This window comes from Oryx dammah, unplaced genomic scaffold, assembly GCF_014754425.2.
Source record: "Oryx dammah isolate SB20612 unplaced genomic scaffold, SCBI_Odam_1.1 HiC_scaffold_28, whole genome shotgun sequence".
In the NCBI taxonomy this organism is placed as follows: domain Eukaryota; kingdom Metazoa; phylum Chordata; class Mammalia; order Artiodactyla; family Bovidae; genus Oryx; species Oryx dammah.
The window spans coordinates 10,488,858-10,502,868 of NW_024070212.1; the positions used below are offsets into that span (position 1 = coordinate 10,488,858).

The window sequence follows — 14,011 nt, forward strand, 5'->3', positions numbered from 1 at the left end:
GAGGATTCCTGACAGATCCAAAACAGCACACAGGAAGCTTTCTGTTAAATGTTTTCTGACAAGTAGCCAGATGACTCTTCTTACTTCTCTTATATTTGAGAGTCATTCAAGTGAATATAGATTTTTAATGACCCACTTGTAAGTCTTCTGGATAAAAAAAGTTCTAATCTTGGAACTCTTTTCATCTACCAACATTTATAATAAAAAAATTTGAGTGTAACCTTGCCATAATTCTTTTGTTTTTGAGTAAGGTATTTACAGGAAATAAACTGTTTTCTCTGACTGAGGAAATCGAAAGCTAAGAGCATTGGTGGGAGGAGTCTCAATACTGTTTCATAACCTCCTCCTCTCTGGGAAAGCACCATATGAGGTAGCCAGCACTCAATCAAGGGTTTTGACTAGTCAGTGCCCTTTTCCCTGTTATCTTTCAAAATACTTCCTTTCCCTCTGCCCTTCAGGAGATTATACAATTCTGCAGTTCAGTCTCTAAGAGTTTACTGATTTATCATCCTACTTAAACAGTGATTCTTATATTTTTAAAGATAACCTCAAGATCTGGACTATTGTGGAAGACATCTCCACTGAGGTAAGATGAGTAGGAATTCTTGTTGAGAGCTCTGGGTATCTGGTTGGTAACCTCAAGAGGACAAAGGGAGCTTTAGTGATGAAGAATTTGGGGGGAATAGATTGGAATCAACTATATTCAGAAAAGTGAAAACAGCACTAACTTGATTCTAAACATTTACTGCCTAGACAAATAATAGACATTTCATTCTACCACAACTGAAGCCTGAACAAAGGGAGATGCATTTTGACAATAGAAGATATTAAAATGTATTCCCCAGGCAACTATCGGCGTGAGTTATATTTAGAGACAGTATTTGCTTTCCTTCCTTAAAAGATGCACAGGAAACTTAGTGGCTGTGGTGGGGGCCTGGGTAAAAGTCCAGATAGGGCCATGATAAAATATCATAAAATAATATTGAGTAAAAAATAGAACCAGATATAAAACTATATTGTGTGATATTATCCTAATTTTTGAAAACACACACACACACAGAGCAGAACAGATGTTTCAATTCCACAAATGCAGTTATACAAAACATGGCTTCTTTACCTCCCTTAAGACAGTTAATTTTTCTTTCAGACTTCATTCTATACCTGCTGCCAGAGTTGTTATTTCACTCTCTTTTAGAATTACTTTCTGCTTTCCTGAAAATTAGTAACTTTTTTTCTGGTTGCACAGCATAGGAGAGATGCAGGGAGAGGCAATTACAAGCAGATTTCTATTGTCTACTTTTAGAATTGTTTAAGACTTTCTGAATGACCTGGTGCAATAATATTTTATATGTGTTTGACTAGAATATAAGATTTTTAATGTTCATTTCAGAATCTTCTGTATGTTAGATAAACAATCTTAATCATACTATTATATTTACTTTTAGTAGGTAAATAGACAATTAAAACTGTTGTATCTCCCTAGGAGTTGTACCTTTTATCATTGTGTTGTGCTCTGATGATATTTTTTATTTCAGATCTGTTTAAAGCTAGACTACATAGATAAACTGCTTTTCTTTTAGGTACTCTTTTCATATTTAGGTATTCTTTATCATATTTTATGATAAAATATTTTTCTTTTATTTTTCCACCATCAAATGATCTTCTGTTAAAAATACATTGGCAAATTTCCTAAATCCAAGTTGACCAAATTTTGACTTAAGTTTAACCACTTAGATTCTTTGTGTCTATGTTGACAGATAACATATATTATCTTGTTTCTTCTATTCATTTCAACTTATGATGCTTCTGTATTCTCCTTTCTTGAATTTTTTTGAGGGGGAGGAGTTAGTATTTTTGGTTTGGCTTTTTACTCATACCCCTGTATTACTTAACGTTTAAGACAAGTATGTTAGTGTACTGTCATGTTCTTTGTCTTTCCTCCCTCTCTCCACCATGTTGATATACTTCCTGTTTCTTTTATCTTCAAACTGAGCTTTATTAATTTTAAGACATAGATAGACACGCCTGATCAGGTTAAGTTTTCACTTTTATTTATCTTTCAACTTACAGTTTTTCTTGACTTCCTTATATGTGGTGTGTATGCTCAGTTGCTCAGTCGTGACTTTTTGTGATCCCGTGGGCTCTCACCAACCAGGCTCCTCTGTCCATGGAATTTTCCAGGCAAGAATACTGGGTTGGGTAGTCATTCCCTTCTCTAGGGGATCTTTCTGACCCAGAATCAAGCCTGTGTCTCTTGCATCTCCTGCTCTGTCAGGCAGATTCTTTACCACTGAGCTACCTGGGAAGCTCCAACTTCCTTATATATTACCCTTTTATTGACTAGTTACTTCCAATAGATGTCTCCATGTGATCTTTGCCTGTCAAAACTACTAAGGTCTCGAATACAGGAAAATAGTTTTTGAAGTCCTCATATTTAAATATCATTTTGACTAGATTAAAAATCCTACTCTAAAAACTATTTCTTCCTCAAGGTAGATTGGCAGTACCTTGTCTAATACTGCTGGGACTAAATATGTTGTGAAATTCCGATCTGGAAAGTTCAGAAAATGCTATTTAATTACTGAATCTAATTTATTATTTGGGGAGAAGGGGCTAAATTTTGCATTTTATTATATAAATTTAAGATATACTGCATAATGATCTGTTGGCCATCTATATGTTTTCCTTGGAAAGATATTCCTTCAGTCCCTCTACTGATTTTTTAACTGTGTTGCTTGCTTGTCTGATGTTGAGTTGTATGAATTCTTTGTATATTTTGGTTATCAACCCATTATCAGATATATTGTTTACAAATAAATTCTCCCATTCAGTATGTGGGCTTGTGGTTTTGTTGATAGTTCCCTTTGCTGTGCAAATGATTTTTAGTTTGATGAAATCCTATCTTTTTATTTTAATTTTTGTTTCCCTTACCCAAGAAGATATATCCAAAAAACCATAATGAAGACTGCTGTCAAGGAGTATAGTGCTAGTTTTCTTTAGAAGTTTTATGGTTTTAAGTCTTCAATTTAAGTTTTTAATTCATTTTGAATTTATTTTTGTACATGGTATCCAAAAGTAGACCAGTTTGATTTTTTTCACATAGCTGTCCACTTTTCTCAACACCACTTGTTCAGGTTGTCTTTCATGCATTGTAATTCTTGCCACCTTTATCAGATTAATTACCCTTAAAGTGTGGATTCATTTCTGGAATCTATTTTATTCCATTGATCTAAGTATATGTTTTGGAGAAGGAAATGGCAACCCACTCCAGTGTTCTTGCCTAGAGAATCCCAGGGACGGGGGAGCCTGGTGGGCTGCCATCTATGGGCTCGCACAGAGTTGGACACGACTGAAGCGACTTAGCAGCAGCAGCAGCAGCACGTATATGTTTTTGTTCCATCTTTCTTCTGTTTTGATTAGTGTAGCTGTGTAGTATACTCTGATATCAGGGAGTGTTGTACCTCCAGGCTTGTCCTTCTTTCTTTAAATTGTTTTGGTTATTTGAGGCCTCTTGTGCTTCCATACAAGTTTTCAAATTTTTTGTTCTAGTTCTGTGAAAAATGCTACTGGTAATTTGATCAGGATTGCATTGGATCTGTATGTTGCCTTGGGCAGAAAAGTGACTTTAATAATATTAATTCTTTAAATCCATATTTTCCCATCTGTTTGTGTTGTCTTCAATTTCTTTCATCAATGTTTTGTAGTTTTCCAAAAAGAAGTCTTCTATTTCCTTAGTCAAATTTATTCCTAGGTATTTTGTTCTTTTTGATTTGATTGTAAATGGGGTTGTTTTCTTAATTTCTGTTTTTCATAGTTCATTGCTAGTGTATAGAAGTGCAACAGATTTCTGTACTAACTGGTGAGGGGTTTTTTAAAAGTTAATTTATTTATTTTTTAATTGGAGGAAAATTGCTTTACAATTTTGTGTTGGTTTCTGCCATATAACAAGGTGAATTGTTCATAATTGTATGTGTATCTCTTCCTTCTTGAGCCTCTTTCCTCTCCCAACCCCACCCCTCCAGGTGATCACAGAGTGCCAGGCTGGGCTCCCTGTGTTATGTAGCAGCTTCTCACCAGCTATCTGTTTTACACACGATAGTGTATATATGTTGATGCTACTTTCTCCATTTGTCCCACTATCTCCTTACCCCTATATGGTCACAAGTCCATTCTTTACATCTGTGTTTTCATTCCTTCCTTGCAAATAATTTCATCAGTACTATCTTTCTAGGTTCCATATATATGCGTTAACATATGATATTTGTTTTTCTCTTTCTAACTTACTTCACTCTGTATAATAGGCTCTAGGTTCATCCACCTCATTAGAACTGACTCAAATGCAGAATTAGAGCTTGAGCAAATTTCAGGAGATAGTGAAAGATAGGGAAGCCTGGCGTGCTGCTCTTCATGGGGCCGCCAAGAGTCAGACATGACTTAGTGATATAATAACAATAAATGGTGTTACAAAGTGTTCTAGTTTCAACAATTTTTTTTTTGTTCTATTCTGTGAAAAATACCTTTGGTAGTTTGATAGGGATTGCATTGAATCTGTAGATTGCTTTATGTAGTATAGTCATTTTTACAATATTGATTCTTCCAGTTTAGGAATAGTCTTCTGTTTGTGTCATCTTTTATTTCTTTCATCAGTGTGTTATAGTTTTCTGCATACAGGTCTTTTGTCTCTTTAGGTGGTTCATTCCTATTGTATTTTATCCTTTTTGTTGCAAAGGTGAATGGAATTGTTCCCTTAATTTCTCTTTCTGATTTTTTTTTTTTTGGTTAGTATATAGGAATGCAAGGGATATCTGTGTATTAATTTTATATCCTGAAAATTTACTATATTCATTGACTAGCTCTAGTAGCTTTCTGGTAGCATCTTTAGAGTTTTCTATGTATAGCATCAGACTTCCCATGTGGCACTAGTGGTAAAGAACCTGATTTCCAGTGCAGGAGATGTAAGAGACACAGATTCAATCCCTGGGTTGTGAAGATCCCCTGGAGAAGGGCATGACAACCCACTCCAGTATTCTTGCCTGGAAAATCCCATGGGAAGAGAAGCCACGTGGGCTACAGTTCATAGGGTCACTTAAGAGTTGGATTCAACTAAAATGACTTAGTATGCATACTTGCATGTATAGTATCAAGTCTTCTGCAACAGTGAGAGTTTTACTCCTTTTCCAATCTGGATTCTTTTTATTTCTTGTTCTTCTCTCATTACCATGGCTAAGACTTCCAAAACTATGTTGAATAATTGTTGTGAGAGTGGGCACCCTTATCTTGTCCTGATCTTAGAGAAAATAATATTAGCTTTTCACCATTGAGAATAATATTTGCTGTGGGTGTGTCATATATGGCCTTTATTATGTTGGGATAGGTTCCTTCTATGCCAACTTTCTGGAGAGCTTTTATCATAAATGGATATTGAATTTTGTTGAAAAACTTTCTCTGCTTCTATTGAGATGATCATATAGTTTTTAACTTTCAGTTTGTTAATATGATGTATCACGCTGATTTGCATATATTGAAGAATCCTTGCATCCCTGGGATAAACCCCACTTAATCATATTACATGATCCTTTTAATGTCTGGTTGGATTCTGTTTGCTAGAATTTTGTTGGGGATATTTGCATCTCTGTTCATCACTGATATTGGCCTATAATTTTCTTTTTTGGTGGTATCTTTGTCTTGTTTTGGTGTCAGACTAATGGTAACCTTGTAGAATGAGTGGGACGTTTCCTTCCTTGGCAATTTTCTGGAAGAGTTTGAGCAGGTTGCATATGAGCTCTTCTCTAAGTGCTTGGTAGAATTCACTTGTGAAACCATCTGGCCCTGGGCTTTTGTTTATTGAAAGATTTTTGATCATGGTTTCGATTTCAGTGCTCATGTTTGGTCTGTTAATATTTTCTGTTTCTTCCTGGTTCAATGTGGAAGGTTTTACTTTTCAAAGAATTTGTCCATTTCTTTCAGGTTGTCCATTTTATGGGGTTATAGTTGCTCATAGCAGTTTCTTATGATCCTTTGCATGTCTGCATTGTCTGTTAAAACTTCCACTTTTTCACTTTTAATTTTATTGATTTGAGCCTTCTCCCTTATTGTCTTGATGAGCCAGGCTAATGGTTTGTCTTTTTTTTTTTTTTTAATCTTCTCAAAGGACCAGCTTTTAGTTTTTTTTCTTTAATCTTTCCTATTGTCTCCCTCATTTCTTTTTCATTTATTTCTGCTCTGAGCTCTATGATTTATTTCCTTCTATTAACTGGGTTTTTTTTGTTCTTCTTTTCCTAGTTGATTTAGGTGTATGGTTAGGGTATTTAATATTTTTCCTGTTTTTTGAGGTAGGCTTGTATTGCTGTAAGCTTCCCTCTTAGCACTGCTTTTGTTGCATCCCATAGGTTTTGAGTTAGCAAGTTTTCATCATTATTTGTTTCTAGGTATTTTTTGATTTCCTCTTTGATTTCCCAGTGACCACTTGGTTATTCAGAAGCATATTGTTTAGCCTCTATGTGTTTGTGTATGAGTTTGTGTTGTTTACAGTTTTTTTTTTCCCCCTTGTAGTTGATATCTAATCTTATGGCATTGTGGTCAGAAAAAATGCTTAATGCAGTTTTATATTTAGCATTTTCCTTATGTACTGAGGTACTCCTATGTTGTGTGTGTATATATTTATAATTATTGTATTTTCTTCTTGGGTTGATCCCTTGATCATAATGTAGTGTCCTTCCTGTCTCTTGTAATGACCTTTAGGTTAAAGTCTATTTTATCTGATATGAGTATGGCCACCCCCACTTTTACCATTTTCATGAAATCCTGTTTTCCATCCCTCACTTTCAGTCTGTATGTGTCCATAGGCCTGAAGTGGGTCTCTTGTATATATAGGAACCTTGTTTTTGTATCAATTCAGCCAGTTTGGTTGAAGTAATTGGTTCATTTACATTTACACTAATTATTGATATATATGATCTTATTATCATCATTTACTTTAGTGTTTTTTTTTTTTTTTACTTTGTTTTTGTCGGCCTTTTCTTTCTCCTGTGTTTCTTGTCTAAGAAGTTCCTTTAGCATCTATTATAAAGCTGGTTTGGTAGTTCTGAGTTGTCTTAACTTTGCTTATCTGTAAAACTTTTTATTTCTCCATCAAATCTGAATGATAGCTTTGCTGGGTAGAGTAATCTTGATCTTAGACATTTTTCCTTTCATCATTTTAAGAATATCCTGCCACTCCCTTCTGGCCTGTAGAGTTTCTGTTGAAAGATCAGCTTCTAGCCTTATGGGAATCCCCATATGTTGAGGTCCTTTAATGGACCGGAACATGGTGGTCTGGAGTTGATGATAAGAAAATAAAGGAGAGAAAGAGGCTGATATTCCTTAGTTTACACAGAAAGCCAATAAAGCCCCTGGCACAGGGCTTTCTCTGTTCACAGAGGCCTCAGGCACCCTCTCGATGGGGTGAAGGCACAGAGGGCCTTCTCGAGAGGGTCTTAGAAGCCCAGGCAGGAAAGTGAACTCAGAGGGCCTCTGTGCTCCAAAGAAATAGCCCGAGAGAGAGAGAGAGAGAAAGAAAGAGAAAGAAAGACACAGGGGCCAGAGCTCTGATGGAGCAAAGGTGTTTTAATCAACATGGTATGGGCATATATACTGTCTTACAAGGTAGTTATTCTCAGCAAAGATAAAGATTAAAATTCCAGACTTACAAAACATAGGTGATCCATATTAAAGAGAGAGAGAGTTGTAAACAATCACTTTTACCGTATGGTTCACAAGAAGGAAGAGGGTACTTATCACCATATAGAAACATTAATGAAGGAAATGCCTGGATGTCTCAGTCCCGGGATAGGCTTGCCTCTCCTCTTAATTCCTGAATATTCAGGAATTAATAAGGAACAGAGAATTCCTGACAGATCCAAAACAGCACACAGGAAGCCGCCTGTTAAATGCTTCCTGACACCCATATATGTTATTTGTTGCTTTTCTATTGCTACTTTTAATATTTTTTCTTTGTGTTTAATTCTTGTTAGTTTGACTAATATGTATCTTGGTGTGTTTCTCTTTGTGTTTATCGTGTATGGGATTCTGAGCTTCCTGAACTTGGGTAGCTATTTACTTTCCCATGATGGGGAAATTTTCAACTATAAACTCAAATATTTTTTTCATACTCTTTCTTTTTCTTTTTCTCTTCTTCTTCTAGGACCAATATAATTCAAATGTTGGTGTGGTTAATGTTGTCCCAGAGGTTTATGAGGCTGTCCTCATTTCTTTTTTCTTTATTCTGCTCTACTTCAGTTATCACCACCATTCTATCTTCCAGTTCACTTATCTGTTCTTCTATCTCAGTTATTTTTTTGGATCCCTTGAGTGCATTTTTAATCTCAGTTATTGTGTTTCTCATTGCTGATTTTCTATTCTTTATTTCTTCGAGATCCTTGTTAAGCATTTTTTATATCTTCTCAATCTGTGCCTCTCCTATTTATCTGTGCCTCCATTTTGGAAGATTTTGGGTTATTTTTACTACCATTACTATGAATTCTTTTTTAGGTAGATTGCCTGTTTCTTTATTTGTTTGGTTTTATGGGTTTTTACAATATTCCTTCATCTGCTGCCTCTTTCTCTCTCTTTTCAATTTGTTTGATTGATCGTATTTGCCATCTCCTTTCTACTGGTTGCAAGGTCATGTCCCTCTTATTTGTGAAGTCTGCACCCAGTGGGTGGGGATGGATCTGTGCTTTGTGAAAGTTTCCTGTTGGGGAGACTGGTGTCTGTCCTGGTGTGTGGAGCTGGATCTTTTCTCTCTGGAGGGCAGTGCTGCGCTCAGTGGTTTGTTTTTTTGGGGGGTGTCTGTGGGTTTGCTCTGGCCTTGGGCAGCCTGCTGCTAATGGGCAATGTTGTATTCTTGTTTAGCTGATGGTTTGGTATGAGGCATCTGACACCGAACTTGCTAGCCTTTGGGTGGAGCCTGGTCTTACTATTGAAATGGAGACCTTTAGGAGACTTCTCACTGATTAATGTTGCATGGGGTCAGAAGTTCTCTGGTGATCCAATGTCCTGTACTCTGATCTCCCACCTCAGGAGTTCAGGCCCAAACTCTTACTATAGACCCAAGACTCCACAAGTCATACAGCACAGAAAGAAAGAGATAGAAGCAAAAAGACACATATATAAAGAGTGATAGTAAGAAGAACGTCCTCCTCAGTCTTCTGTTGTCCTCACCACACAGTGAGCATCAGCCAATCTGCCTGCTCAGGAAGCCCGCCAATATTTCTAGGAAGGTGGTCTCTGGACGTACTTTGGGCACTGTGGGCTCAGTTCACACTCACATCTGGCCTAATTCCAGCTTGTACTTGCTTCCAAATCCCATAATTGCCCCCAAAGTCCACAATCTCAAGCTAATTGTGGATACTTAATCCACTGCACCTGTGGCTGCAGGAATAATTTCCTTCCTCTTCCTTGGTCACACAACCTCTGGTCCTCAGCTTTGGTTTTGGCCCTGCCTTTGGTGCCTCTTTGGTTTTCGCCCTGTCCTCTTAAATCTAGATTTAAGGGACTAGATCTGATAGACAGACTGCCTGATAAACTGTGGCTAGAGGTTTGTAACATTGTACAGGAGACAGGGATTAAGACTACCTGCAAGAAAAAGAAATGAAAAAAAAATCAAAATGGCTGTCTGAGGAGGCCTTACAAATAGCTGTGAAAAGAAGAGAAGCAAAAAGCAAAGGAAAAAAGAAAAGATTATACCCAATTGAATGCAGCATTCCAAAGAATAGCAAGGAGAGATAAGGAAGCCTTCCTCAGCAATCAATGCAAAGAAATAGAGGAAGACAACAGAATGGGAAAGACTAGAGATCTCTTCAAGAAAATTAGAGATACCAAGGGAACATTTCATGCAAAGATGGGCTTGATAAAGGACAGAAATGTTATGGACCTAACAGAAGCAGAAGATATTAAGAAGAGGTGGCAAGAATACATAGGAGAATTATACAAAAAAGATCTTCATGACCAAGATAATCACGATGGTGTGATCACTCACAGGTGGGCATTAGAAAGCATCACTATGAACAAAGCTAGTGGAGGTGATGGAATTCCAGTTGAGCTATTTCAAATCCTGAAAGATGATGCTGTGAAAGTGCTACACTCAATATGTCAGCAAATTTGGAAAACTCAGCAGTGGCCACAGGACTGGAAAAGGTCAGTTTTCTTTCCAATCCCAAAGAAAGGCAATGCCAAAGAATGTTTAAACTGCCACTCAATTGTACTCATCTCACATACTAGTAATGCTCAAAATTCTCCAAGCCAGGCTTCAATAATACATTAACTGTGAACTTCCAGATGTTCAAGCTGGTTTTAGAAAAGACAGAGGAACCAGAGATCAAATTGCCAACATCTGCTGGATCATTGAGAAAGCAAGAGAGTTCCAGAAAAACATGTTTCTACTTTGTTGATTATGCCAAAGCCTTTGACTGTGTAGATCACCACAAATTGTGGAAAATTCTGAATACCAGACCACCTAACCTGCCTCTTGAGAAATCTGTATGCAGGTCAGGAAGCAACAGTCAGAACTGGACATGGAACAATAGACTGGTTCCAAATAGGAAAAGGAGTACGTCAAGGCTGTATATTGTCACCCTGCTTATTTAACTTACATGCAGAGTACATTATGAGAAACGCTGGGCTGGATGAAGCACAAGCTGAATCATAATTGCCGGTAAAAATATCAATAACCTCAGATATGCAGATGACACCACCCTGTGGCAGAAAGTGAAGAGGAACTAAAGAGACTCTTGATGAAAATGAAAGAGAAGAGTGAAAAAGTTGGCTTAAAGCTCAACATTCAGAAAACGAAGATCATGGGCTCCAGTCCCATCACTTCATGGCAAATACGTTGGGAAACAGTGGAAATTTTGGCTGACTTTATTTTTTTGGGGCTCCAAATCACTGCAGATGGTGATTGCAGCCATGAAATTAAAAAACGCTTACTCCTTAGAAAAAAAGTTATGACCGACTTAGACAGCATATTAAAAAGCAGAGGCATTACTTTGCCAAAAAAGTCCATCTAGTCAAGGCTATTGTTTTTCCAGTAGTCATGTATGGATGTGAGAGTTGGACTATAAAGAAAGCTGAGCACCGAAGAATTGCTGCTTTTGCACTGTGGTGTTGGAGAAGAGTCTTGAGAGTCTCTTGGACTGCAAGGATATCTGACCAGTCAATCCTAAAGGAAATCAGTCCTGGGTGTTCATTGGAAGGACTGATGTTGAAGTTAAAACTGCAATACTTTGGCCACCTGATGCGAAGAACTGAGTCATTTGGAAAGACCCTGATACTGGGAAAGATTGAAGGCAGGAGGACAAGGGGATGACAGAGGATAAGGTGGTTTGACAGCATCACTGACTCAGTGGACATGAGTTTGAGTGAACTCCGGGAGTTGGTGATGGACAGGGAGGCCTGGTGTGCTGCAGTACATGGGGTCACAAAGAATCAGATGTGACTGAGATCCAGGTATCTGTTCCCTCCCCAGACACAATGGGCTGAAAGTAGCAGCTTATTAAGGCTCACTTACTCAGTTGGACTTGGAAGAGGGAGAGGTATGTCAGACACAGTTATGGTATGTGGGGAGTGTTCACTGTGGCTGAGATCTGCAGCCAGTCGCCACAGTCTGAGGTGGGTTGTGTGTTTCCCCAGGGGAATTGGTCCCATGTCTTTGGTCCCTCAGCAGGGCCAAGTTGCACAGACTCCCAGGAAGGTATGAGCAGTGACTTGTACCTGAATGCAGCTTGGTGACAGCTGTGAGCCCTGAGGTCGAGACTGCAGTGGAATCCTGTCCTCTGCCTCTGGCATCTACACTGGTCCATCCCCACTCTGGGATCACAAATGCAGTTATGTGTAGTCTCACCTCTGGCACTTAGGCCAGATTTGGGATATCTATCTCTGGATATAGATGGCTATATATATATATAGCCATGGCCATGGCTCATGCCACTTACAGCACTCACAAAGGCGACATCTATGGTCTGCGAGCATGCAGTGTTAGAGGGTCTTTTGCCTCTGTGGCAGGCCCAGGCTTTTCCCTGGACTCCCTAAGCTGTCATACTAGCCTCCTCAGAGTATCTTCATAGCAACTCAATACCAGTCATCTCCCTAGGGTCCAACCTCCAAAACTTGAGCCTCAGCACCCAACTCCCACTCATTGCAGTGAGCGTGCAAACAGTCTCGACTGGAAAGTGCTGATCAGCAATGATATCTGTGGTGAATCATCTCCATTCTGCCTGCTGAGGACCTGTTGATGTGTTCCTCTCTGAGGTTCTGAAGCTCCACCCACCCCTGCCCATGAAGGGGTTTCCAAGTTTGCAGAAACTTTTCATCCTTCTTGGCTTCCTCCCCAAGGCACAGGTCCCTGTCCAAGTCCTTTGTCTCTTCATTTTTCCATATCTTCTGTCCTACCTCATTCTGTGGAGGTTAGCTTGCTTTTTTGGAAGTCTGGGGTCTTCTGCCAGTGTTTAAAAGTCTTCTGCAAGAGTTGTTCCATATGTAGATGTATTTTTAAAAAATATATATAAATGTGGGGAGGAAGGTGATCTCTCCATCTTGCTCCTCCTCCTGTATATTAATTTTGTATCCTTCAACTTAAGTGAATTCATTGATGAGTTTTAGTAGGTTTTTTGTGATGTCTTTATCTCATCTGCAAACAGTAACCATTTTAAATTTACCTTTGCAATTTGAATTCCTTTTATTTCTTTGTTTCTAGTTTGATTGTTGTGACTAGGATTTCTAATAATATGTTCAATTTAAGTGGGGAGAGTGGACATCCTTGTCTAGTTCATATACATATGATTATTATAAGTTGCTAATCTAAGTTTAAATACACCTTAACAATACTGCATTTCCTCCCCACTACCATGTTTAAAATTTTGACATCATATTTCACAACTTTTTGTTTTGTATATCCTTTAACATCTTATTGCATATATAGATGATTTGACAACTTTTATCTTTTAACCTTCCTACTAGCTTGATATATTACCTTTACTGTATATTTACCTTTACTAATAAGATTTTTCCTTCTATGTTTGATGTTTCTTTTCTTTTTACTTGAAAAAGTCCCTTTAGCATTTCTTTTAACACTGGTTTGCTGGTGCTGAACTCTTTTATCTTCTGCTTGCTTATGAAACTTTTAATGTTTCTGTGAAATCTGAATAAATGCTTTGCCAGCTAGAGCATTCTTGGTTACAGAGTTTTCTTTTTCATCATTTTAAACATATCATGTCCCTTGCTTCCTGTCTGCAGAGTTTCTGCTGAAAATTCAGCTGAGAGCCTTAAAGGAATTCCCTTGTATATATGTTGCTTTTCCCTTGCTGATTTTAATATTTTCTCCTTACCTTTAATGTTTGCCAACTTAATTACAATGTATCTTAGCATGGTCCTCTTTGGGTTTACTCTGTTTGGGACTCCACATGCTTCCTGGACCCAGATGTCTGTTTCCTTACTGGAGTTAGGGAAGTTTTTAACTATTATATCTTTAATATAATAGTTTGCCCCCCTTTCTCTCTGTTTGCCCCCCTTTCTCTCTGTTCTCCTCCCAGGACCCACTATAATGATATGATAAATGATAACATGCTTGACATTCTCCAGAGTTCTCTTATACTGTCCTCAATTTTTTTCTTTTTTTATTCTGCTCAGCTTCACTGATTTCCATTATTCTGTCTTCCAGCTCACTGGTCTTTTCCACTGTATCGTTTGATCTACTGTTGACTCCTTCTGCTGTATTTTTCAATTATTTTACTCTTCATCTCTTTGTTGTTTATATTGGCTAGTTTTTTTTTTTTTTGTGAAAAATTTCTAACTTTTCGCTCTGTACATCCTGTCTTCTCTCGAGTTTTTTTGAGCATCTTTGCTGTCATCTTTATGAACTATTTATTGGGTATATTGCCTATCTCCATTTCACTTACTTCTGAGGTTTTAGCTCCTTTCATCATTTGAAACATATTCTTCTGCAGCCTCATTTTGTCCAACTTCCTCGTTTATTTCT

The 14,011-nt window shown here is 37.8% G+C and overlaps 1 protein-coding gene across 1 annotated transcript in view; it reads left to right on the plus strand.

Annotated features, from left to right (window-relative positions):
* Positions 1 to 327: 327 nt before the first annotated feature.
* LOC120855615 (interferon-activable protein 203-like) overlaps positions 328 to 14,011 on the plus strand; it is a 40,973-nt gene continuing 27,289 nt past the window's right edge. The window contains exon 1 of the mRNA XM_040230158.1: positions 328 to 586. The gene's annotated coding sequence lies outside the window, so the exon portion shown is untranslated. The remainder of the gene's footprint in view (positions 587 to 14,011) is intronic.